This window comes from Furipterus horrens, unplaced genomic scaffold (assembly GCF_987537825.1).
Source record: "Furipterus horrens unplaced genomic scaffold, mFurHor1.1.pri manual_scaffold_1, whole genome shotgun sequence".
Taxonomy (NCBI): domain Eukaryota; kingdom Metazoa; phylum Chordata; class Mammalia; order Chiroptera; family Furipteridae; genus Furipterus; species Furipterus horrens.
The window spans coordinates 110646026-110673819 of NW_028327171.1; the positions used below are offsets into that span (position 1 = coordinate 110646026).

Sequence of the window (27794 nt, forward strand, 5' to 3'; positions counted from 1 at the left end):
GGGAGAGAAGGCTGGTCTTTCAGAAGCTGGCCTTGCCCATCCCGGACTCAAATATTACCCTCTGCTCCAGACTCTGCTGTGTTGCTCCTGCAACCCACGAAGTCTTTTCACACCTCTGGCTTTTGCGTGTATATAGTGCTCTTATACCCTCTGGTCCACCAGGGATATCACCTACTCATCCAAGTCTCAACCCAAAACTGCTTCTTCTGGGAAGCCCTCCATGACCTCTTCAGGCAGAGACTGGCATTTATTTTCCCAGCTCTTGTGAAAGCCTGCACTTGCCTCGCTCAGCACTTGCCCTGTGTGCTCTAGCCATTTGCCTGTTGTGGTTGGCAACCTCCAATAGGATGGCTCACAATGATCTCTGCTTCTTGGTTTTCTCCTGTTCGGTGTCCTCCCTTGAGGGTGGAATGCGCTAATTTACTCCCTTCTAATGACAAGACTACAAGAGAAGTTAAGGGATGTCACTTCTGAGATTGTTTACAAAAAGACTGTGACTTCTCATTTGGGTCTTTTTCCCTCTCCTCCCTCTCTCTCAATCAGAGTCCTCACTCTGGTAGAAGCAAACTGCTGTTTTGGAGTAGTCCTGTGGAGGGGCCCAGGAACAGATGTCTCTAGCCAACAGTCAGTAAGGACTTGAGGTGGGTCAGCTGCTACATGAGTGAGCTGGAATGAGATCCTTCCCCAGTCAAACCTCTGAGGTGACTGCAGCCCAGTTGTCCTTTACTGATTTTGTTGTGGGAGACTCCCTGAGTGAGAGAGGCACCTGACTACGCTGAGTCTAGATTCCTGACTCATAGAAACTGTGAGATAACAAACATTTGTTGTTTAATCCTTTTTGGGGGTAAATTTTTACACAACAATAGATAACCCTTGGTCTTAGAGCTCCTTGGAAACTGACTCATTCATCTTGAGATCTGCTGGGGCAGCTCAATAGGGAAGTGAAAATATCTTACAAATTTTGAAGAAGAAAAAATAAAACACAATCCAAAAAAAGATTTCATACAATGGATCCAGAATTAGAATGACATCAGCCTTCTCAACATCAACACTGGAAGCTAGAACACAATGGAACAAGACCTTTAAAATTCTGAGGGGAAATGATATCCAATCTATAGCAATTAAGTGTGAGTGTGAACGTTTTTAGTGACAATCTCAAAAATTTACCTCCAGTGCACCCATTTTTCTCAGGAAATTACTTGAGGATGTGCTCTGTCCAAATAAGAATGTAAATCAAGAAAGAAGAAATGAGATCCAGGAACAAAGAACCAATAGAGTGAGGAGCAAAGGGACTCTCTAGCTGATGGCGAGGGGACATCCCAAGACAACAGCTGTGGTGGAAACTTGAAGGGGACTGGTCCAGATTGGAGCCAATCAGAACAATGAAAGAACACCTATTTTTTTTTGAGCATATTGACTAGAGATTTACACACAAATGAGGGAGAGTTTGAGGTTGGGTAGTAACAAATATACAGAATACTGAGCAAATGAAAAAAGTAAGACAATTCTTAACTCTAGCAAAAACAAAATGTTGTGCAGGAAAAAAATAATTGTAATATAGTACAAGAGCTGTGAAAAGAGTTTTCAAAGTCAAAACAGAAACAGTGGATATTTACCTAAACAAAATTACATGTAACTAAATTGGGAGGAAGGGGAGATGGGAAGCTTGATTGGCTAAACATATGTAGTGGGGACAGGGAGAGCAAAAAATGAGCTAGATCTTAATCATCCATAGTGAAAAGTAAATAGATAAAGAACCAGCTAAAAAAGTTGAAAATGTTGCTTCTGGGGAACTGGAAATAGGGTCCGTGTTGCAAGACTGTTGTTTTTCATAGCAAGTCTTATAGAACTATTTAACCTATTAAGTTATTTGCAACTCTATTAAAAATCAAACTTAAAAATATACCATAATTTCTATATATAGAAGGTACTCAATAAATGTTAACCATTATAATTCCTTCCATATGATATCTTCATCAGACAGCTTGCTATACTTGCAGGTGGATATATATATTAGGATACTTGATTGCAAAGGACAAAGCCTCAACTCAAAAGCAGTGAAAGCATATAAAAGGGGACTGAAATGTGTCATGTCACATACAAGCTTCAGTCATGGCTGGATCCAGGTGTTCACGTGGCACTAGCAGAGATCTCTCTCCCTCTCTCCACTTATTGGCTCTACTTCCTGTTTTGACTTCATTCGAAAGCAGGCTCCTGTCACACCTTGGCGAGTTGGCCCCTAGCACCTGCAGGTTTTTATCCTACCAGCTTCACAATCCTAATGAAAGGAAAGGGTCTTTGCCTGGTAACTGCAACAAAATGCCTGGGATAGACACTCATTGATTTGGCTTGGGTCACATGCGTACCCCTGGACAGATTGCTATGGCCAAAGGGATAGAGTACTCTGGTTGGCTAAGCTTAAGTCGTATGCCCACCCCTGGAACCATGGACCAAAGGGGAGTTGAGTGGTCTCACAGAGGATATGTAGGTGCTCTCATTAAAAAAAGTGAGGATAAATGCTGCAAAACCAATAATAGTGCCCTCGTCTGAAGACTGAGACTGCTACTTACCCTCATCAGTGCAGGGGCTACTAGGTAGGAACCTTCCAAACACTACACAGTTGGCTCATTCCTTCTGCTTCATGAGAGCCATTTGGTATTTAAAATCATGTTCCATGTTCCCACATCTTCTCATCTCTGAGGAAACAAGCTTAGATCCCCTAACTTTCCTTGCATAACAGTTTTTGGACCCTGCACTTTCCTGGCTCTCTTTCCCTGGATGCTGAGTAATGTCAAAATACTACAATGTGGTTCCCAGAGCTGAACAAAGCTCCAGATGTGTGGCTTGACCAGCCTAAGATCCATGGGATGCTCCTTTCATTCCTCTTTGCCAGTGAAGCACCTTACAGGTGTACTAGCTTTTTTAATGACTGTAGTGCATTCTTGGCTCATACTCAGCTGCCGTCAAAGCCTTTTATTATATGAGCTGTCATTAAGCCAGGGGTTCCTCATCCTGCATTCATGCAATTGGTTCTTTGAATCTAAATAAAGGGCTCTGTCCTTGTTAAATTTCAACTTATAAAACTTGGTCCACTGTTGCAGTTCACTGAGATGTTTCTGATTATAGGTCCTGTCTTTAGTACTAACCATATCTCCACGTTTTACATAATCCACCTATTTGATTGGCAGACATTCTCTTTATTTTCATCCAAGAGAATAACAAAATAAATTAGGGTCAAGGATAAAGCCCTCTGCCCCACTATCCAAGTCCACATGATATGCTGTGATTGCCCAACCAGCTATGAAGCAACCAGATTGTTTAGTTTCCTAGGACTACCAGAACACATTACCACAAACTGAATGGATTAAAACAACAGAAATTCATTCTCTCACAGTTCTGGAGGCTAGAGGTCCTAACAAGGTGTCAGCAGGGCCATGATTTCTCCAAAGACTCTACAGAGAGTCCTTCCTTGCTACTTCATAATATTTGTCAGTTGCTGGCAATCCTTGACATTCCTGGCTTGTAGCTGCATGAATCAATCTCTGCCTTCATCTTCACATGACATTCTTCCCTCTGTGTGTGTCTTCTTTGTGTCTCTGTGTCCAATTTCCTTCTTATAAGGGCACCAGTCATTAGATTTAGGGCTTACCCCAATCAAGTATGAGTTCATCCTAACTAGATTAAATATGCAAAGACCTTATTTCCAAATAAGTTTATATTTACAGGTACCAGGGGTGAGACTTCAGAGGCACAATTCAACCAACTATATATAAGCAGTATCAGTTTTCATCTCCCATGTCTCCTTCTTGATCCAGGTTCTGAAGAGCATTTCTATTGAAAGCCTTGCTGAAACTGAGATGGCCTGGGAGTCCATACACCCCACCCCATAAGCCAGTCAACCCAATCTACTAACCCAGTCTGGATCGATGGTTGCCACTAGGAGTTGTATATGGCTGCTCTCTCCCTTCCCACTTTTCCAAGATCCTGATGGAATCTCCCCCTGGGGAGGAGGCCAAACTCTGGGGGTTGAGGAGTGGGTATGTGGAGAAAGGAGGCTATTAAGTGGCATGGTTAAGAGTTTGGACTTTGGAATAAGACAGACCTGTGACTTTGGGCTAGTTTACTCAATCTCTCTATCTTCCCATTTTCTTCACTGGTAAAACGTAAGTACTAAAACTATCATCCTTATGAGGATTAAATGACATCCCAGGGTATTAGTGGCTGTTACTGCTGCTGCTCCTGCTGTGAGCTGCTTTTGATTTGGAGGAAGCAAGGTCTGAAACCCAGATCTTCAGTGTTCTTCTGAGGTAAGTTTCTTAACACCACTGAATGTGTTCCAGGTTTCCACATCTGTAAAATGAGAAACCTAATTCTTAGGGTGTTGTGAGCTCAGCATACACTTAGCACACCGTAAAAGAATCATAACTGCTTGTTTCTTATCCTTCCCTTCCCCTGTGAACAAGAAAGTAACGATAGTTTCTGACATGACCTACTTTCCAGGAACTCAAGGTGACTCCTTCATGATCATGCTCTTTTCTCTGTCCTTTTCCCCTGAATTCCAAACCTCTTATCTACCCTTTACTTTTCCATTGAGATGAGATGTTAAAATGGTTTTTAGGGTACATAACCTACCATTTTCTCAGATTGCTGGCCATCTGAATAAAGTGCCCATAAAGATTCAATCCTTGTCTCTATTTATTGGCTCTGGTAGTGACAGGCAGCACAAACACCAACTCTTCTGGTTTCACTTCTCAATCTCTTCACCTTTTGCACTGTCCCAACCCTCCTCCCATTTGGCAACCCTCAGTTTGCTCTTTGTATCTATGAGTCTACTTTTGTTTTGTTTATTTATTTTGTTCTTTAGATTCCATATGTAAGTGAAATCATATGGCATTTGTCTTTCTCTGTCTGACATTTCATATAACATAATACCCTCTAGGTCCATCCATGTTGTCCCAAATGGTAAGATTTCCTTCATTTTTATGGCCAAGAAATATTCCATTATATCACTATTTTATTCCATTTCTCCTGGGCAGTAACTGAAGGCAGGCAGTTAATAGCAGCCCTATGAGCAGATAGAAGTGAGCAGTGAAGCACAGCTTCAATCCGCACCCTCAAACTCCAAGCACTGTGCTTTACCTTTACACAAAAAATTATATTTCTTAAACATTTAATTACATATATAAATAAATTTTCTTTACAATATTAGGACATTACTGATCACTCTAAAGTTTCTTTGTCCATCACTTTCAATCCCTGTCCCACCTCTACCTCTTCAAAAGGGTAACTAATATTCATGGATTTGATTTGTATGCTCCAGAACTTAAAAATATATAGACATTGCCATTTCTTTATTTATATATATATATCTACTTAAGCAAAATATACTGTATTGTGTTTGTGTGAATATTTTCACATGGATGGCACCATGAACCACACATGATTTGACTACTTGCATTCTTTACTTCAAGCACATTTAGAGAGTTCTCCCTGTTGAGATACATAAATCTGGTTTATTCCTTTTGTCCCCTGTATCCCATCACCCATGCCATCCTTGACTGGTCCTGCTTCTGCCTCATAACCTACTGCTTCGGAAAGCTGGAGGCTTTATTGAGCAGGACCTGAGCAGCCTCCAGGAAATTCTTCTGTGCTCACAGACTTCCTCAGCTGAAGAAGCCAGAATTATGGGGACCTATCTTTGAAAGTAGGGCTACTCACAGACCCTAAATGCCTGGGTTCAAGATCAAAGACTTCTCCAAGGCCACCTGCTGCAGCAGCAGGAAGGCCCAGCAGAGCTTGCTTGGACTTCAATTTCTCCCTGCTGGGCTGGCCTGCCTCTGAACAGGTCTTGATCTAAATTAAGACTCACCAAGAACAAGGCCTGAGGCTGGAGGTGGGGAGCACTTTCATAGGGGAGTACTCCCTCTTTCCTGTAGGGATTCATCCTTCCTGATGGAGTTGAATCTGGGTTCCTTCAAGAATTTCTTCTAGATCGGTGGCTACACATTTGAGTCACATGGGAAGATTTAAAATAAACAATTCCCCAGTGGTTGAGGATATATCAGTTTAGGAAGTGAGGATCTATGAATTACAACACACTGATTTATAGTGTTTGCTGATTTTCATGTTATAAATATTCCTACCGGACTTTTTTATTTTGAGCTGTGAATGGCTTGCAAATTAATTCATTTAGTATTCAAGACATTTAGAAACAACATTTAGAAACTCTGTGGCTTTTCTCACTTTCCAAGAATTTCCAATATCCACCATGATCACTGATAATAAAAGCCAACCAAAAGTTAGTAAGTTATTAACAGCCAAGTAATTTATAATGCAACTTTCTTAAAACCCTTTCAAAAAGTCTACAGTGGAAAAATATTTAATGTGGGCTGTCAGCAGGTTGTACTATGTCTGATATGATGTGTAGGAGTCTTCCACAAGAACTATTTTGAGGATCTACAGAGGGCGTAGAAGAGGAGGGGAGTCTGGATTGGCCAAAGGTAGGCAGGAGAAGCAACGGTGACTATAGAAATCCTCTGCAGGATGCACAGAATCCACTGAGCATTGTTGCAGGGAAAGAACCCGAGATTCCTAAAGTGAAAGCAACTTGCTCAAGGTCACATGGCAGGTCTCAAGTCAGGACTTCTGACACCAGAACCAGGTCTCTTTCCAAAACACACTGGAGCCCACCTAGTGACATCTAAAGGCCCAGCTCAGGTCTGGAACCTTTAAAGTTCAGATACCCCTCCCATCCCCTCCTTTCTTGACCCTCAGCCATGACCTGTAGCTGCCAACATGGCAAGACCACAGGTTGATCTCACTTGAGCCATGAGTGCCCACAGGGGCAGCCAATGAGCCTATAGCCTCCTGACACCCAGAAGAAAGACTAAATTACCACCTTCAAGCAAGACTGCACAGGACAGAAGCAGTGCCTTGGGGGCAAGAGCAGGGGAAGCCAGGAAAGCTTTCAGGCCTGCAGTTTAGGAGTCAGAGCTGCTGACACCCAGGGCAGGCCGACACACTGGGGGCTGTTCCCTGTAGCCAGGGGTTATATAACCCAGGAAGTCAGCCAGGCAGTGGGGAAGCCCTGTTATTGAGCAAAAGAGGGTTCTTTCATGTGGTGCCTTGCTGTAAAACTCAACAATTGGTTTTGAGAAGAATGGGCCTTTATTTACAATATTCCAACCTGGGCAGGGCAGTGAGCACTCCTGCTCAGAGTCCTGTTCTTGCACAGGACCCAGCACTTCCCTCACTCCCCAAAAGGCTATAAACCAAAACCATGCTCATTAGTTCCCCATTTCTTATCTGTCAGCTGTCTCCTTCAGGATCTGGGGTACGATGTCATCAGACTCCTTATAATAGTCCAGGAAAGCATGTGCCATGTTGCACTGAATTATGGTGAAGTCCAGTAAAGGCACAAGTCCCAGGAGAGTCCTCTCTGCATGTCTCAAGTTTCAAAAGTCCAAAAGTCTAGGTCTGCAAGGCAGAAGTTCTTGGTATCTTTGGAGTCTGCTGAATTAGGCACAATTAAGGCAGCAACATGCCAGCTTTCTTACTAGTCCAGACCACATGGCCTCCCTTTCATTCTTTCAACCTGCATGGCTCTGCTTCCTTTCAAAACCACGTGGTTTTTCTCTACCTCCTCGCAAACTGCATGGTTTCTCTCTACCTCTTTGCAAACTGCGTGGTTTTCTTTCTTTTCAAAACTGCATGGTTTTCTCCCTGTCAATGGCTGCCGCCTTATTTTTAAATCCCTGGCTGTGGCCTGTGTCATAGTGGGCAGGGCAACCAATTGCGGCCATTAGCAGAACCTTGCGCTGACCCCATAAGCTTTTTCATCACCATTCTATGGCCAAAACCCCTCCCATCTCCTTGGTGCCTTGGAAGCACCATGGCTATTTGCATAACTAAGACATTAGCTACCTGCCATAGATATGCAGTCATCTCTTAGGAAAAATGGCTGTGCACCACTGAGACACATTCCCCAAATTTTGGGGCTGGCCTTCTTTCACTCTGTAACACCCCACCCCCATCCCCCGTAAAGAAAATGTTCCCACAAAGAAAGGGCACTATCCCCCAACCCTGTGCAGTGAGCCACACCTCCAGGGGCTCCTTACAGCTCACCCCTTTCAGTGGCAAAGCTACATCCCCACCTTCCCGCACCTGTCTCAGTGCAGCATTGCCTCAGTAGGAATAAGCCTAGGCAGAAGGAGATAGTTGATTCCCTCAAGTATCAGCTATTCTGGCCAGCTCTGGGCCTGCTCAGTGTGGGTGGGGCTAAGGAGGTATCCCCAAATAGCCCTCGGGGTATCCTGGAAGTCCTGGCCTCCAAGATCAGACATCACTGCTAAGAATCCTGAAGAGGCTCTGTTCTCACACCCTCTTTGGCAGGTGCCCTTAGGCAGGCCAGCGGGGCAAAGCTGGGGAGGAAAAAAGGGCAGGCTCCCAGTGCTCTGGTGAGGGTGTCTGGTCCCTGTGGCAACTTCCCCTCTTTAAAATTATATGTGGATTAAGGATACTCCATCTGGCAAGAGCAGGTGGAATCAGGGCAGAAGCATAATCAGGACACTAGATTTCAGAGCTGTGGCTCTCCATTTATCAAGAACACAAAAATAAAACACAAAGAGGTCGGGAGAGAGATATGTTATATGGTGTGGGTGCATACATGTGCGTGTGTGTGTGTGTGTGTGAGCACGCGCGCCATTTATGTGCCACGTGATGTGAGGAGGGGACCTGACTCAGTGTGTGTGACAAGGAAGTGGTTTTGAGGGGGAGGAGATTAACCAAAGGAAATGGGAAATTGAGGTCAGATGGAGAAGGAAATTGAAAAATTGGGCACACTGATGGTGGTCAGAGAAGGATAAGGATCCAAGAGCTCCAAAAAGTCTGACAGAAGTTTGCATCAGGAGAGGAGAGAAGCCCTGCCCCTCAAGAGTTTCCTTCAGGGCCCTGGGGCATCCCTCCCAAGGGAGACAGGGCACCCAAGAGTGAACAGAGGTAAGTGTAACTGGCTGCAATCAGCAGAAAACCTGACTTGCACGCGCCTGAACAAATAGTGGTTTCTTTGTCTCATGTAACAGAAAATCTGAACGTGGGCTGGGGCTGGTGTTCAGCAGTGTTAGGGCTGGCATTTCTTAGGTACTCTTGGCCTTCCCCATGGAAATACAGTTGCTGCAGTGTCAAATATCAGGAACCTTTTCAAAGTAGGAAGAAAGAGAAAGGAACCGTACCCTAGAGCCTGTTCTAGGAGCACTCCTTTCACTGGTCACATGGTCTCCCCTAGTGGCAAGGAAGGCTGGGAAAGCAGAGCACAGGGTTCTGTTAGTAAATAAGAAGGGGAAATGGATATTGGGAAGGCAACCAAGCCCCAGAGGTTCAAGACAGAGTGCCAAACATTTTGGTAAAGACTAAATTAATATTCCAAAGTTGAGCTGAAAGAGTCTCCAGAAAACAGTGAGGCCCCACGTTGGGAATAGCAATCCAAACCCCTGAAGTCTAGCCCCTTGTTCCAAGTCTCAATCGTCACTAATTGTCTCAATAAATCTTCATAGCAACCCCATGTGGCACGTGCTATTGTTTTTCCCCACACTGCAGACAAGAAAGAAGAGTTTCCCCCCTTGCACATCACACTGCAGAAATACAACTGAGTTAAGAATTTACAGGCTCTAATCCACATACCTATCAGCTTTTTGGTCCTAAACTCTGACTGCTCCTAGGGAAAGCTGTCCCACCCTCCTTCAGTTGCAGATCTCTGGCTCTTCCCTAAAATCGGAACAGCAGGAAGGAGGCCTTTGAAATCAGGCCCTGCATTCAAATCCCTATTCTTTTACTTGTCGGTGTGTGGCCTTGGGCAAGATACTTGGCTCTTTGGGCCTCCTAAACAAGTACTTCCTCCAGAGGTTGTAGAATTAATAGGAGATGATGGATTAGAGCACATAGCACAGTGCCTATGAATAGAAGCTGTTTAATAACATCCGTGCCTTTCTAGAGATGAAGCAATGTGGAAATTCGGCCACGGACCAGCTCTGGTTTTGCATAAACCAACATCGCGTTATTTCCCAAGCACTTTTTTGATAAAATCTAACTCTTTATATTCAAGAGTTATCTGTTTTGTTTTTCTTTGCCACTAAAAATCTGATGTGGTTTGAAGTCCCCAGTGGTTACTTCAATTAACATTTATTGAGCACCTACTAAGTGCCAGGCACTCTGCTTCTTAGAGTCCTAGTCCTTGCCCTCTAGGAGTTTGCAATCTAGTCATACTGATAGAATGGCACACATAGGCAAATAACTCACAAACCAGATGGGGGCAGTGGGAGATGTAGAGTCATAATTCAAAGTATTGTTACTTCAAAGATGGCAGAGCTACCCAGGTGTGGCATGGTCCTGTCATTCCTTATCTAGTGAGCAGTGCCCTGGGGCTGCCATAGGAGAGGCACCATCAGGACTGTTACAGAGCAAACCTGGCTACAGGTTCCATTAGTCCCATCTGGGATCGCCAAAACTGGTACAGAGTGAAAGGTGGTTCTTTCACGTGGTGCCCTGGTGTAAAACCCAACAACTAGTATTGAGGACAGAGAAGGAAAACTCTGACTCCAAAAAACCTCCACTGCCTTGCGGCATACCTCTTTAGGGGAAAGGCTAAGGGAGTAAACCCTCGACAGAAAATCCGGAGCCGGAGTCCCTAAGGCGGTTTGACGTTGTAGTCAACACTGGCAACTCCTGCGGCGCACCTGAAGCCAAGCTGTATTGACTCCATCTTTCCCTTGGACCCTTCAGCTGCGAAGAGAGGGGGGGTCTGCTGCATGGGCAACAGCAGACCCTCCATATCACCCTGCCCAGGCTCTGTAGCTTCAGCTTCACTGGAGAGGACACTCCAGCGTCATCGCAAGATGTCGATTCAACACGGGAGGAGACAGATACCATGTCACTCCCGAGTCAGACTGCACAACCATTCTCGGCGGTGCAGATAGACTCTTAAGAAGCTACACCATCGTCTCTCGAGACGGACAGCTGCCGACGACGATGAGTATTGAGGAAAACAGGTCTTTATTTACAATATTCCAACCTGGTGAGGACAGTGAGTGAGCATTCAGCTCAGAGCCTTGTTCTACCACAGGACCCAGCACTTCCCTTGCTCCCTAAAAAGCTAGAAGCCAAAAACATGCCAGAAGTTCCCCATCCCTTATCTGTCAGCTGTCTCCTTCAGGATCTGGGGTATGATGTCATCAGCCTCCACATAACAGTCCAGGAAAACATGTGCCGTGTTGCACTGGATCACGCATGGTTCTCCATTTGCTCTTTCATAGCCGCATGATGTTCTCCCTTCTCAAAATCGCATGGAGAACCCCTTCTTAAAACCACATGGAGAACCTCGCTAAAATGTCTGCCGCCTGTTTTTAAATCCCTGATTGCGTCCTTTGACGCAATGGGCATGGTAACCAGTCCTGACCATTCACAGAACCTTGCACAGGCTCTGTGTGCTCTTTCTGTACCATCCCATGGTCTCAAAAACCCCTCCCATCTTCTTGGGGCCTTGGAAGTATCAAAGCCATTTGTGTAACAAAGACACTAGCCACTGGCCACAGGCATGTGAAGGCATCTTAAAAGCTGTTTCCTTTCCCCGTCCCCAACCTGCAGGCTCTGGGGATTTTTGGAGACCCCATTCTGTAACAGGACCAGTTACATAATTTGTGGGATCCCCTGTTAAAACAGTAAGAATTTTAGTGATAGAGCCCTGGCCGGGTGGCTCAGTTGATTGGAGCATTGTCCCATGCACCAAAAGGGTGCAGGTTTGGTCCATGTCAGGGAACATTATCTAGGTTGCAGGTTTGTTTGATCCCTGGTTGGCAAGGTCCAGGTGCCTATGATCCCTGGTCCAGGCGCTTATAGGAGGCAACTGATCAATGTTTCTCTCTCACACCAATGTTCCTCTCTCTCTCTCTCCTTTTCCCTCTCTTTCTCATCAATAAACATATCCTTGGGTGAAGATTAAAAAATAATAATAATTTCAGTGACAACAGAGCCTTAACGCAAGTCTGGGGCTTTTCTGAGGTGACTGCGCATGTTTCATGCCCATGCAGTTGTCCCTGAGTGCTGCCATCCCATGAACCTTCTGTTACCCTCTCAGGTCCTGCAGAGAGGCAGCTGCTACCTCTGGAAGACTCCAGCACAGGGCAGACCCCGTGGGCGATGGGCTGGAAGGCCTCCTTCAAGCTAGTGACCATGCGTCAAGGCTCCTCACTTCTGCTTGAGGAAAGTCCTTTCTGTCTGATGAGTCACCAGCGGTGACTGGGATCCCACAAGCCAGAATGGGAGGTAATTTCCCAGCATGAGAAAGAGTCACCCCGTGATAGTCTCAGGCAGTTGACAATGACCTGTCTTTCACTGTGTCTTCTGCTGCACCACTAACCACAAGCAGAAGGGTCAAAAGTCAGGAAAAAGAGATGGGAGCTACTGATGTTACTAAACCCAAAAGAGAAGTTTTAGGGACCCACTGATCTCTGAGGCAGATGCCACAGACAGAAAGCAAAATAGGATGTATAATAAATTGTATTGTACACATAGGCTGGTTTGGCTCAGTGGATTGAGCGTCGGCCTGTGAGCTAAGTGTCGCTGGTTCGATCTTCCAGTCAGGGCACATCAGAGAAGGAAAACTCTGACTCCAAAAAACCTCCGCTGCCTTGCGGCATACCTCTTCAGGGGAAAGGCTAAGGGAGTAAACCCCGACAGAAAATCCGGAGCCGGAGTCCCTAAGGCGGTTTGACGTTGTAGTCAACACCGGCAACTCCTGCGGCGCACCTGAAGCCAAGCTGTATTGACTCCGTCTTTCCCTTGGACCCTTCAGCTGCGAAGAGAGGGGGGGTCTGCTGCATGGGCAACAGCAGACCCTCCATATCACCCTGCCCAGGCTCTGTAGCTTCAGTTTCACTGGAGAGGACACTCCAGCGTCATCGCAAGATGTCGATTCAACACGGGAGGAGACAGATACCGTGTCACTCCCGAGTTGGACTGCACAGCCATTCTCGGCGGTGCAGATAGACTCTTAAGAAGCTACACCATCGTCTCTAGAGACGGACGGCTGCCGACGACACATAGATATATGTGATAGGCACCAGCATGAAAGTGAGATATTAAGTGACACTCTTGGGCTGCTTGGGCCCTCCAGAGGTCAACTAGGCCATCGCTCTGCCTCCAGCTATTTCAAGACAAATGCAGAAAGTTCTGGAACATGGAGCACACCCGGGCATCAACCATGAAGGAGGCCATCTCACAGGTCTGTCTGGGATGCACAGGGTTGACATTGCTGCTTTCCACCTACAGCTCTGCTGCCCACTTACAACTTATTTGACCTTCCCCCAAGCCCAAGAACAGATCACTGTCAGCACCTCAGTTTGAACAGGGACCTCCACTTCTATGCACAGCTTTTGGGAGCAGCTCTCAATGGGATCAACCCAGCTTTAGCCTAGAGACCAGACAAGTATGATGAAGTCCAGGTGCAGGATTCTCCTGGCAGTGATGCCAGAAGCAAAGGAGCCATTAATTAGTGTGCTGTGGTTAACCCTGCTGCACTTGCCAGGCCAGGCCTGAATGCACCCCTTTAGAGCCCATGGGCACAGAGTGGTTTAAAATCCCTCCGCAGCTCAAGCTCTGGTATGAGGCCTTCCCAAAGGCCCTCCTTTGAAACGAGCTTAGGATGTGTGGCCAGTTCCTTCCAGTGAGGTCCTGAGTGATGGACCATAAACACCAGGGAGGCTGGGGCTTTTGTAATGAGGCTCAGTATAGCCTTGTTGCACTGAGCCCAAGAATCAGCATCTGGCACTCAGAGGGTATGGGCAAAATTTCTGCTTGCTCTGCCCTTTTTAAAAAACGATATTTGTTTACTACCATAAAAAAAAATTGGCCAGGATGTAGAGAAATTGGAACATTTGTGCACTGTTACTGGAATGTAAAATGGTGTAGCCACTATGAAAAACAGTATAGTGGTTCCTCAAAAAATTAAAAATAGAATCACCATATGATCTAACAATTTCACTTCTGGGTACATACCCAACAGAATTGAAAGTAAGGTCTGGAAGAGTGTTTGTATGCCTATGCTCATACCAGTATTGTTCACAATAGCCAAAAGGTTATCAACCCAAGTGTCTATCTATTGATGAATAAACAAGATGTGGTATATTCATATAATAGAATATTATTCAGCCTTAAAAAGGAAAACAATTATGACCCACACTACAACATAGATGAATCTTGGGAACATTATGCTAGGTAAAAGAAATCAGGCACAAAAATATAAATATTGTATGCATCCACTTATGTGAGGTACCTGGAGTAGTCACATTCATAGAGGGAAAGTGTAGAATGGTGGTCATCTGGGTGGAAATGGAGAGTTGTACAATGGGTACAGAGTTTCATTTTTGCAAGATGAGAAGAGTTCTGGAGATTGGTTACACAACAATGTGAATATATGCAACAGTACTGAACTGCATACTTAAAAATGGTTAAGATGGTAACTTTTGTCATGTGTATTTATTTCATCACTATTAAACATTTTACCACTGTTGCTCTGACCAGTATAGCTCAGTTGGTTAGAGCCACATCCTGTAGCTGAGGGGTTGCTGGTTCAATTCCCAGTTCGGCACATGCCTGGGTTGCAGGTTTGATCCCCCCGTTCAGGAGCGTGCAGTCTCTGGTCCAGGAGCATGCGGGAGGCAGCCAGTCAATGTTTCTCTCTTACATCAATGTTTCCCTCTCTCACTCTCTCTCTAAAAGCAATGAAAAAAAGAAAAAAAGAAAAATTTAAATAAAAAGTTAGTCATTTTAATTATGATGTATCTTGGTGTGGTCCTCTTTGGGTCTAGCTTGTTTTGGATTCTCTGTGCTTCCTGGACTTGTATGTCTATTTCCTTTGCCGAATTAGGGAAGTTTCCTTCATTATTTTTTCACATAAGCTTTTAATTTCTTGCTCTTCCTCTTCTCCTTCTGGCACCCTTATGATTTGGATGTTGGCACGTTTAAAGTTGTCCCAGAGGCTCCTATGCCTCTTCTCATTTTTTTCAATTCCTGTTTCCTCATTCTATACTGGTTGACTGTTTTTTTCCTCCTTATGTTCCAAATAATTTATTTGAACCCCAGTTTCCTTCCCTTCATTATTGGATTTTCCTTCGTTTCATTTAGCATAGCCTTCACATCTTCTCTTATGCATTTGCCATTCTCAAGCATATCTGTCAAGTCTGTGAGCATCTTTATCACCAGTGTTTTGAAGTCTATGTTAGGTTGGCTATCTCCTCGTCACTTAGTTCTGCCACTGGAACCTTGATCCATGCCTTCTTTTGGTCTATACTTCTCTGTCTCCTCAGCTTAACAGGTTCCTGCGTTTGTTTGCCTCTGTGTCTTAAGTAGAGCTGTCACACCTATTATGTTGTAAGGGGCGAAGCCTTAGGTGTTCATCAGTACAGGGCAATCTGTTTCACCACGTTCTGGTGCTGTATGTGGGAGAGGGGTCTGAGAGGGAACAATAGCCCTTGCTCATCACTCGCCCCTTTTCCAGGCACTTCTTCCACTTCTGTATGGGGCTGGCACCTCTCTAGCTGTTGCCTTGACCATCGTACCCAGAGTGGGTGGGTCTGTGGACATTCTAGGACCATGGGGGCTCTTTCAACAAACGGACTATACTGAGAGACTGGCAGTTTCTTCCTCCGCCCCAACCCTCACTGGTTTATACAGTCAGAAACAATGAGGCTTGATTTTCCCTCGTGCTGGAACCGTGAGCTTCGCAGTCTGGTCTGGTGCTGGGAGTGCTCCCCAGGTGTCCCTCCCTACTTTTTAAAACATGTGACTGCGCTTTCTGCCAACTTGCTGCTGCTGCTGCTGCTGCCACCATCATACCACATCCTCTCTGCCCTGGCTTCACCCCTCCTACCTGTCTGGATGAGTATTTCTTCTTCATTTCTTTGTTTGTTGGACTTCCATGAAGTTTGGTTTTCTGGAACTTCTTGTTGTCTCTAGTTTTGAGGTAGTTGTATTCCTTCTTAGTTGTGGAGGGAGACACAGCATGTCTGTTTAGGCCTCCATCTTGGCTGGAAGCCCGTTAATGTCATTTTTATTGTTTTCCTACTGATAACAGAAATACATGTCAAAATTCTTGAACTTACAGAAAAGCCTAAAGAATTAAAGATGTAATATACATCGTATATGTAAAAACTCATAAAGAAATCAAAATTACCCATAATTCTACTACCCAGAGAAGCGCTATTAATAACATGATATACTTTCTCTCTATTTTGAACATATATGTGTATACATCTAGCTACTCACTTATAATTTATATCATATAATAAACACAATTATATATACTTTTTCACTTGACTTTATTGAGTATTTCCAAAAGTTTCTCAATATTTTAAGCAATAATATGATAACCATCCTTATGTATACACTATTATCCATATTTCTGATCATTTTCTTAGAATAATTTCCCAGACGTGAAGTTACCGAGTCAAAGACTGAGTATTTAGAGGCCAGTGGCACACGCTGATTTGGGCCTCCTCTGACAACCCTGTTTTGTTCACAGGGCCGTGGTTCACCCAGTGCTCTGCTCTCTGTCCCTTCCAGTGCTCATAAGGCTGCAGACTTTCTCTCCTTTCACATCTATTAGATCAGCTCCTGCAGGTGCTGGGGAACCAAATGCTCTGGAATTTAAGCAAAGTAAAACAGAGGCCTTGTGTTTCTATGGGGTAACTTTGCAGGTTCAAATGACACTTACAAGAAGTCCAGAATTTCTGTTGCTGGACAGGACTGAGCGATGGCCTCATTCAACCCTGTCATTTTACAAAGCAGGAAAATAAAATGAGGCATGCAGGAGGAATAATATTCCTTTTTCTTGATGGCTGGACTGAGCTAAAACTGAGCTTGATCCATCACCCTAGGAAAGGGTCACAGCAGAGAGTAAATTCTCCAGCTCACTGGACCAAGCACCAGATTCCAGAACAGCTGCAGGGTCAACTGGGGCCATCTTTTGACAGGCTGAGTGACAAGTGCCTCATGGCCACATCCTGGCCCAGGAGGTGCTAGTGAAACTCTACAGGACAGCGGCTCAGACCCTTCCCCTACAGTAAATCAGAAAACCAGGTCTTAGAATTGTAGAGCAGGAGACCCTCCATGGGCAGGCATGGAGGTGGGTGGTTGGCACTTGACCAGAGCGAGGCGGAGAAGACCCAGACTTGCCCTGTGCAAGAAACGCAGTTGGGGAGGGGCAGGGAAGGGATCCTACCTTTACTGAGCACCTGCTGAGTGTGAGGCCCTGTGCTGGGCATCCACCTTATTGCCCTGAATCCTTAATACCACCTGTGAGGTAGGCATTAGCTCTTTTTTGCAGATGAGGCTCAGGAAAGCTAAAAAACTTGACCAAAGGTCAAACTGAGAGCAAATACAGTCAGGATTCCAGCTCAGGTTCACCACCCAATGGCTGCAATGTTCTTACACATGCCACTCATTACCCACAAGGACCCTGAACATGCTTCAGCATACATAATAAAGAAGAAATAGACGGTCATGCACACCTCTGGAAATGGGTTTCACATCACAATAAGAGGCAAGTGAGTTCAGTCAAGCATGTCAAGTGTTTACAGAGCAGTCCCTTCTAGTGCCAAGGCTCCATGAATGGTGGAATTGTGGTTGGAGTACAAGGACTAACCTGAGGGCCAGTAGCCAATGACCCTGACAATGACCATAAGCAAGAGAAAGCATCTGTGCAGAGGAAAGGAGCTTGTGCTGGGGGCGGGGACCTGGTGCCACTCCTGGCTGAGCCTCAGCCTCCTCCAGCCACCACCTGTTTCACTCCTTCCCTTGATGAGAAAACTCCTTCATGTGTTGTCTGTACTTGCCTCCAAGTCCGGTTTTCTGATTCTTTTTTTTTTTAATTACATTTATTATGAATTATATCTTAAATAAAAATAACATATATCCTGTTATAAAGAATATTAAACAAGCCTATGCAACTGCCTGTTGGCTTAAGGTGAAGTCCCCATCGCCTCTCTTTTCCCTCCTCTCAAGAGTAAGTACTCTCCCATTTTAGCATTTATCACTCCCTTCGTTTTCATGAAACTATTAAGTTGTATCCCTAAATTTTATAGAAATTGTATCTCATTAAATGTATTCTGCCACTTTTAAATCTCATTAGGGATTGAATTGTACCCCCTCAAAAAAAATTGTGCTGTGAGTCCTAACCCCCAGTACTTCAGGATGTGACCCTTTTGGGGAATAGGGTCTTCACAGAGCTAATCAAGTTAAGATGAGGCCATTAGGGGGTCCCTAAACCAGCATGACTGGTGTCCTCATAAAAGGGGGGGAACTTGGGCACAGAGAGATGCACTCAGAGAGAATGCCATGTGAACACTGTTGTAATGCTGCCAAGAAACTACAAGAAGCTAAGAGGCCTGCAACAGATCCTTCTCCAGAGCCTTCCGAGGGAGCATGGCCTCACCGACACCTTGATTTTGGATGCCCAGTCTCCAGAGCGGTGAGAGAATATATTGCCGTTGTTTAAGCCCCGCTGCCTGAGGTACTTTGTTTTGACAGCCCCAGGAACCGGATACATCATTCCATACCCCAGTCTTTAATTCTCTTGTTAAAGAATGAAGCTGAGGTTTAACACTTTCTTCCATGTTCCATTATATGATTCTCCACCATTTCTCCATTTCACTATGAAAAGCTAGATGACCTGCTTACACGTCTTTCTGACATTGCAGAGGGCACTGTCTTGAACCTCCTGCACAGTGTACCCTATGAGGAACTACTACTGGGATCTACAGGGTAAATGCAAGTCTTGCCTGGGTCAGATAACCCTAACTGCTATCCCCTTTGCCAATCTGGTGGGTGAAAATGGTATTTCCTAGTGTCTTCAGTTGGTATTTTCCTGATTCCTAAGGTAGTTAAGCATCTTTTCATTTTTACTGACAATGTATGTTTTCTCTTTTTCAAAAGAGTTGCATTTTTCCTTCTCTTTTTTCTTATTTATTTCTAGAAGTTCTTAGTATTCTGAACTCTAATCCTGCAGTAGTTATGTGTTACATCATCTCCTATTTTGTATCTTTTTGCTTTATCTATAGCTTCCTTTGAGAAATAGAAGGGTTTCATTACTTTTTTCCTTTTAAGTAGACTTTGTTTCTGAGGGCAGTTTCAGGTTCACAGCAAACTTAGCAGAAAGTACGGGGAGCGCCCCATGCATGCACAGCCTCCACCACCAGCAGCCTCCACCAGAGAGGCACACATGCTACAATTGCTTTACCTACATTGACACATTACCAGCTTTTCATTTTAGTGCAGTAGGATTTAGCCATTGTTTTCTTCAGTCAGTGCTTTCAAGAAGTTCTTTGTACCCCAAGGTCACAGTGATAAACTCCTGTACTCCCTTCTTAAAGGTTCATATTCTGCCTGTCACATCATTAATGGACTTGGAATTGATTTTTGAGACTGCCGTGTAGCAAGGCCCTAGAATAGGAAGGAGTAACTCCCAAGCTTTTCCCACAGGGTCATTGTGAATATCAGAAGAGAAAAATGTGTGTGCAAGCCCTCTGACAACTGTAAAACAATTACAAGTACGGGGGCCTATGGTGTTGATTTGAAGGCAGATGAGAAAGCCACTGGATAGAAGGCTCCTCTGGCCCTTGATTTGCTAATAAACTGCTAGCATGTTAGACTGACAATAGGCCAGACAGAAACACAGCCATCAGTCCCCTCCTGAAGTTGGAGGACAAGTGTGGCCTTTGCAAGAAAGAAAGTTCCAGTAAAACTGCTACAGCTGGTCTCCCCTCTACCCACACTGCCCACTCCATCTCCACCTTACATTAGCAAACGAGGCTGCAAACATGACCCTGAGTCATAGAGAAAAGATGAACTTACACTCACCAAATCCTGCTCAGCAAAGTATGTGAGTAATGAGATTCAGAAAGATATCTGTCAAAAGCCCAAAAAGCAAGTGTGGTAGCCACACAGGAAGCCTGCACCCCCCTCACAGCCTGCCCACTCCACCCCAGCTTCTGCTCCACCTGGAGAGGCAACAGTAGCTAAAGACACACCTGTGACCTCTGTGACGGAGGTACCCCAGCAACCTTCTTGGACGATGCCACAGGACCAGAGAAGGAACCAGGGCTAACTTCTGGGAGCTGGAAGATTCAAATCCGAGGAGACAGGTCTGCACGACAGAGGGCTGGTGAGCAGAAGAGGCCCGGCTGTGTGGTGGGGTCCGCGGTAACTGAAGCAACCGGCTGTCTGGGTAAATGCTCAGCTCTGCTATTTGTTTGCTGAGTGGCCTTGAGCTAGGTGCCTGACCATGTGGTGTCTCAGTTTCCCCAACGGTAACATGGAGATGACTGCAGAAACCTCTAAAGTGACTGAGGGATTCAGTGAGCCCATATGGTTGGTTCTCAGCAGCATTCCCACAGCACAGCCCAGACTGGGTAAGTAGAAGCTGCTATTGCCTCCCTAGCTTAGCTTCAAGGTAGCAAAAAGAATAGAATTGACTTTTCAAAAGAAAAATTTTTTAAGATAAAAAAATAGAGTTGAGTAATCTCTGAAACAGAAAGCCAGTTCTGGAATTGAAGGTTTCTGAGGTTTCTCTTATCCAATACCAGAAAGCTTTATCTTTGACCAACTGTAACCACCATTTGCACACCACCACCCCCACCACCCCCGCCTCCAGCCAGCCCCCACCCCATTCCACCAACAACTGCGCCTTCTTTCTCTCTCCTGCACATCTCAACCCCCTTCCCTGACCCTCTGGCGTGAATTACCCCAGCTCTCTTCTCCTGCAGCTGCTTCTAGGGGCAGAGACCATACCTTCTACTTCCCTACTTGTTCTTTTCCTGCAGATCTGGGAGTCACCACCCATGCCCTGCCTGCTCCCCCAACAGCCGAGGGTCTGGTTGCTATCCTTAAATGCCTTAGTGCACTGACCTGAGTCACTGGTCACTTCCCTGAGCTTCATTGTTCTCATGCTTCTACTGGGCTCATTTCTCCTGCCCCACCTGGCTCACAGGAGAATGGGTTTTATAACTTGTGCATTACACCTCACACCACACAGGTGAGACCAAATTTCCTTCAGTTGGCACCAGAGCCCTGGGAAGAGGAAACCTTCCCTGAGACCTGCCCTCCATCCAAAGGTGGGTCGCAGCCTCTGGGAACAGTCACACACGTCATTGTGACCACCATTCTATGGTCGGTCTTCAGGTCTTACTGAACTCTTCTACTGATTGGCCATTTAAGCTTCCTCAACCAAGCTCCCTCTCCTACCCCTAAGGGGGCTCCAAGTTCCTTGAGGCCAAGGCCACCACATCCATCTTTGCCCCCCTGCCCCTTTCCTTTGGACCTAACAAATCCACACCTTTCAAGGGGCTAGCTAGATCATCTTGTGCACCCATTACTTGTTTGTTTTATTTCAACTAGCATTTCTGTCTTGGCAACTGCAGTGATGAGCCGAATCTATTCAACATTAAGTTTTATGGTGACAATAGAACAAAGGCAGAGGGACAGGTCAGCAACAACATTCCAAAGCTGAAAGTACACCCTAGGGTGTTTTAAAGAGACACCAGGGCAAAAGATCTGAAATGGCCACTTATGCAGGAAGGTGCCCTGTCCCCAAGGTGTATAAGGGGCAGGGGAACTGTGACTATTGACACCATCTGTGTGTCTGGTGGGTGTATGTGGATGCATTTGCGGAATTTATAATTTTCCTTGGACTCAAATCCTTTTCACTTACTCTCAGATTGGGCATTAGAGGCCTGCTAAGGGCAGCTTTAGGCTAGACCAAATGGTTAAAAGAATCTGGGAGTGGGGTGGAGAGTTATTTAGTTCCTCCCACAGGTTCTGGACCCCAGAGGTAGCCAGCCTGGCAGGCCGCTGCCTGTCTTTGGTCTGCCAGGTTCTCCATCTCACCATCCCCTGTCCCCAATCCCCAATCAGTGTTGCTATCAAACGTGCCACTGGTCAGCCCATCTGATTCAACTGTTTCTGGTCCAAAGACAAGCCCCTGCCTGCAACAGCTTATCAATGGAGAACTAAGATCTGAATAGTCAGCCCCTGCTCAGTGGTCCTGGGAGGAGCCCTCTGTCCAGGGCCCACCACCCCACTGAAGATCAAGTGGCCATTGATTGGCTCCTTCACTCGCTCACTGATGACTTGGGCAACTGGCCTCTTCTCTCTGTGCCTGTTTCTGCCTCCAGAAAAGAAGATAATAACACCCACTCTCAGGATTGGTTGTGAGCATTAAACGAGAATACATCATTTCCCAAACTTCAGTCGTTCTATTTTCCATCACAATTTTTACCATGTCTGCCTATCACCTGCACTCCTTTTTATTTGGATTTTGTCTCTAAATCAACTTTTAATCATCTCACTTTATTTGGAAAGAAAAAACAAAACTTTGCTAAAGAACACAGAGCCCATACAATAAATAGATCATACAGCCTCTCCTGTCTCCAAATCCTTCAATTCTCGGTCAGGTCAAGCCTCTTTGAGCTAGCTATGTTCTTTTCTAATACTCATCACAATAAATGATTGATTTTTTAAATACAAAGTCCTGTAGGCTGTTGCAGCATGCTTTGGAAGACCCTGCAGGAATAAGCAGTTGGCCTGGGCCCACACCCACGCAAGGCAGGAGGGCAGTGACTGTGGGCTGTGGGGAAACCTCTGCCTCGGGGAGCCACTGGCTATCTGGAGAGCCAGGATGAGGGCCCTCCATAACTTCCCATCCCACCCTCACCCCCTCAAGGAGACAGAGGGACACTGGGGACAAAGAGCCCTAGGTCAGCTGTGAAGCGAGATGTCAGCTCATCCTGGGAGTCCCCTTCAGGCCTCCTGCGAGGTGGTACTTGAGAACCAAGCAATGGGGAGGCTGAGACCCAGGGAAGGAGTGAGGGCAGGATGGCTCTTCAGCACGGCTCCAGCCTCAGGAGCCGTGTGGCCAGGCAGGGCCCGACTCCAGGACCTCAGGGTGGCCTGTCCTAATGAAGATTTAAGTGTTTGGGACTGGAACTTTATCTCTTTTTTTTTTTTTTCTGATTTTTAAAATTTTTTATGAACTTTAGGGAGAGAGAGAGAAGAAGATTAATGTGTTGCTCCACCCACCCATGTTCCCATTGGTTGACTCCTGTACATGCCCCAACCAGGGACGAAACCCACAACCCTGACATATCAGGACAATGCTCTAACCAACTGAGCCACCTGGCCAGAAATGGAACTTTATCTCTTCAAAAACAAGTCAGTCAAGCAGTGCAATGGGGCCTGCACATAACAGTCCTTAACTGTGCTCTGAATCTTCAGCACAGAAGGAAGGCACTTTCACACTCTCTATTTGGTACCTCGCAGCCACCCTATGAAGTATGTCTGTGCCTCGGCATCTACTGGGTGGGGGGTGGGGGATTTCAGGACCCCTGCAAATACCTAAATCCTCGAATGCTCAAGTCCCTTACATAAAATGGTATAGTATTTGCATATAACCTATGCCACTCTCCCATATACTTTAAGCCATCTCTAGATTACTTAAAATACCTAATGCAACGTGATTGGTATGTAAATAGTTGTTATACTATATTATTTAGGGAATAATGACAAGAAAAAAATTCTGTACATGTTCAGTATAGATGCAACCATCTTAGACCAAACTACATAGTACACAACAGCAGTGTAACTTTTTTTCCCAAATATTTTCAATCCAAGGTTAGTTGAATCCACTGATGTGAAACCCACAGATAAAAAAGGGCCAACCGTAGGCAGAGCACCTCCAGGACTATAACCCCAGTTCACAGGTGAGAAAATAGGTGTCCAGAGAGTAAGACACAAACCCCCAGGACAGTATGGAGTGGGAGGCAGTGTGGATATTTACTGAACACCTATTATGTGTTGGCACATTCCCATGCCTTACCTCATTTGGTTCTTGGGAAAGTCCTGTAAAGTATGAACTATTAGCCAAATAAGCAAGGTTAACAATCCTACCCAAGATGTAGCAGACTTGAATGTACTAAGAATTGCAGGCAACTCTCAACTTCCCACCAGGTTGTATTCCAAGATGTGGTCAAAGGCATTTTCCCACTGAAATGTTACTATGGTATTTGGGTTTTCAGGCTAGTACAAAGAGGGTCAATTAACCCACAATACTTTTCTAAAATGTTTTTTTTGTTTGTTTTATGCACTATAAACATTAGAAAAATATTATAATCCAGTACTCAAAACAGAAAAGCAATAGCATTTGACAAGAAAATTACTTTTTGTCTTGAATGCCTGCTTGAAACTCTGAGACAGGTAGGAGAAGGAGCATAGTTTCCCCTGCCCTCCTAATTTAAAATTTAAAGAAGAGGGGGGAAAAAGGTGGGGTGTGTGTGTGTTTAAGGATGGGAGGTGGAGTCGGAGAGGGCACCCAGTAGACAGCAGGCTAGGAAGAAGACAGTCAACCAACTGGGAAGTTGTAAAAGGAAGAAGCAGGTGCCTGGAGCCAGCTCAGTATGAAGGACCCTACATTTCCTCCTGTTCCAGAGGCTGCTTCCCCATGAGGAGGACAGCACCAGCCTCCACAAAGAGATGACAGAATGTACTAGTAAGTCAGGGTGACTTAGAGACACGAGAACAAGAAGGGGAGGAGCAATTCTGCTGGGGGTATTTTCTAGGGAAGAGAAATGTGTTTCCAATGGATAGAACCAGATATGGGTTTAAACTCCTGCCAACCACTTCCTTGGTCAGGTGGCTCAGTTGCTTGGAATGTCGTCCTGTGCACCAAAAGGTTGTGGGTTCAATTCCAGTCAGGGCATATACCTAGGCTGCACATTCAAACCCGGGTTGGGTTGCATACAGGAGGCAACCAATACATTTCTCCCTCACATAGATGTTTCTCCCCTCTCTCTCTTTCTCTCTGCCCCACCCCCATCCCTTCCTCTCTTCTAAAAATCAATAAACATATTCTTGGGTGAGAAATTAAATAAACAAACAAACAAACAAACTCCCATCACCACATCCAAAATTCTGGCAGAGGGGGCAAGAGTGGGGTCTATAGCTGCTGGAAACTCCCCTCAGTCCTCGGAAGAGCAGTCGAGGGTTCTGGATCTTTTGACTCATGACCAGACAGCTGATTCCAGTCCTGGAGCCCCACTGCCTAGCTGCGTGACTGGGTGTGGTTCTTCCCCTCTCTGAGCCTCATTGCCCCCTCACATGTATGGTAACAGGGGGGACATGTAACCAATACATGTTGCCTCCCCGCCTCACCAGCTCTCTCACTTCCCAACGGGGACTGATGCAGCAGCTCTGGCCATAGCCCCCTCCGTTCGCGGTCACCAGGCTGCAATATTTTGACTAAACAAGTGTAAAGAGATGAGAGGCATGATTCTAATTTGAGATCAGAGCCTGGACTGCTGGCCAGGCCGAAGGTGGCCTCTCCCTCCCATCTGTAGAGCCCTCCAGGGGGGTGGGCACATCTCCCAAAGCAAAGCAGAGCAGCCCCAGCCAGGCCACTGAAACTGCCATAACTATCCTGAATGTTCTCAGGTCACATCGGAGTTGGAAAGAGGCTCTCATTCCACAGGGGAGGGAAGGGCCCGGAGAGGGGAAGGGCTTTGTAGTCATATAGGCAGGCACAGGAAGAGCTGGGCCTAGAAAGCAAGTGTCTTAACCTGCAAACAGGTGGCCAGAATCCCCCTAATTAGGAATACTTGCTCATGACCATGAGCATTTGATGACATTGCTTTCAGTCTTTTAAAAATACATATATGTAGTTTTAAACTAACAATTATGTTATACATAAACATATTCTTTTTAAAAGTTGATTTTAGTACCTCCTGGATACATTGTGGTAATTTAGTCTTTGTTGAATGAGTGAATGAATGAATGAATGAATTCTCATTCCCACTATCCCACTTCAAGCCTCAGGTTTTTTATCAGCTCTCCCATGGATGACAACAATAAGCCCTTGTCTGGTTCCCCACTCTAGATGCCCCTTTACCCAGTGCCCTTCCTCCCAACCCCACCCAGTTCTACCACGGCCCCCACAGCAGGGACCCAGGGAGCAAGAAAGGCAAGCAAGGCTGCTCAGAAGAGTCCTCTAATCCTGCTCCTTTCTTGGTCAAGGTTAGCTCTGGGACACCCTTTGAACTGAGCCTGGGATATGTGTGAGATACCCAGATGCCCTCTCCTTGGATCCAGGCCCTAGCGTCCTGCTCAGCTGCTTCCCCACACTAATAGGTGTTCCTCTTACTCAGCCGCTGCTTTTGCCACTGCTTTCCCTCTCTTTTCCTCTCAGTGCAGGGACTTGGAAAGACCCCAAGCGTCTGGGGGGGCTCCAGGTGAATAATTCAGTCATGGAAAATTAAGGCCAACCTGATGAAGGGAATCCTTTCATGGTGTATACGTATATCAAATCATCCCATTGCATACTTTAAATGCCTTAAAAATTTGTCACTTATATCTCAGTAAAGCTGAAAAAAAAAAAATTAAGGCCAGAGCAGGGCCTGAGGGCCTGAAGATGAGGCTTGGCTAGGCTCAGCACTGCTGAGGGCAAGGGGATGAGAGAGTTCTTGGGGGGGGGGGGGGATGCCCTGAGGGTAGGACCTGAAAGATTTCCTGGTAGGAGGTGAGAAGGAGCATCTAAAGGTCAGGAGGAGAGTAAGGTGAGTATCTGATCTCTGAGGTCAGAGTAAAGGGTTTTCAAGAAAGACGGTGTGATCAATGGTGGCAATGCCACTAAGGATGAAAGAAAAGAGGCCTCCACTTCCTGCGGCAGATGCTCACAGACCCTCTCCTGGAACTCAGGCCCGGCTGTGACCATTGACCCTCAGGCTGGTGCTAAGGAAACCTCCCAGTGAGGTTGGATGGGTGTGGACCCTCCACCAAACCCCAGGGACAAGTGCCCAAGACCCCACAGAGCAGAAACAGGGTGGGACGGAAACCAAACAAATTGTTCCTTTAAAGCCCCCTGAAATTCACATTTCAGGAATGTTTGATTTTTGGCTTCTCTTTCCTGCAGCAGGATATTTAAAGAAAACAAATCCTTTTAAGCTTCAACTCCAAAGCAAAGAGCCTTCTGTGCACCTACTTCTGGCCTCAGCTTCAAGAACAAACCTCTTTTACTCTTCGGTCTGGGCTGAGTCCAAGGCAGATAGAGACTCTTGGCCAAGATGGGTGCAGCCCAAGTCCCTGCTGAGGATTCGGAGTGAGTCAGGCACGATCAGACCCTGAGGCCTTTCAGAGGCTTCCACCCCCTGCACCCTGAGGCCAGGCGGCTCGGGTGACTAACAGATGGTGGTGCCAGCTGGAAGCAGAAAAGGCCACATCCCTGCCCCAAACCCAAGTCCAGCCAATTCCTCCCTTGGGACACATACTTGGTAGGGAAGAGAGGGAGCTGAGAAGTCACCCAAGGAAGGTGACCCAGGCTTAGTCTCTCTGGGATTTAAAATAAGATGGCCCATCCTCGGCCATGGCCACTTTCAAATGATTCAAATCCTGAGTCTGCAAACAGAGCCCCAAGGAGGGGAGATGGAGGCCAAAGGGAAAGGCAGTTACTCCTGCCAGGCTCCCGAGCCCGAGCCCGGTCCCTGACTGACTGCTCCCTTTACGGCAGCCCCACGCCCACCCAGTGCCGGCCTGCACCGGGAAGTTGGAGTCCACAGAGTGTCTTCCCACTGAGCACCGTGTGAGCCTGCAGATCTGGGAAGTAGGCAGACCTGGGCTTCCATGTTCCTTCGCAGATGTGGTAACAGCGGCTCTGAGAGGCTAGGGGCTTTTCCAGAGCTACAGCTGCCAGGAAACCGCAGAGCCTG

At 46.0% G+C, this 27794-nt stretch overlaps 1 long non-coding RNA gene across 1 annotated transcript; it reads right to left on the reverse strand.

Moving 5' to 3' along the window:
- Positions 1-14511: 14511 nt before the first annotated feature.
- On the reverse strand, positions 14512-20547 carry LOC150021711 (uncharacterized). Its single transcript, XR_016509038.1, has 3 exons — positions 20076-20547; positions 15920-16110; positions 14512-14762 (listed from the first exon to the last, which is right to left on the reverse strand). It is a non-coding gene; the product is annotated as an uncharacterized LOC150021711 (long non-coding RNA).
- Between the last annotated feature and the right edge of the window lie 7247 nt (positions 20548-27794).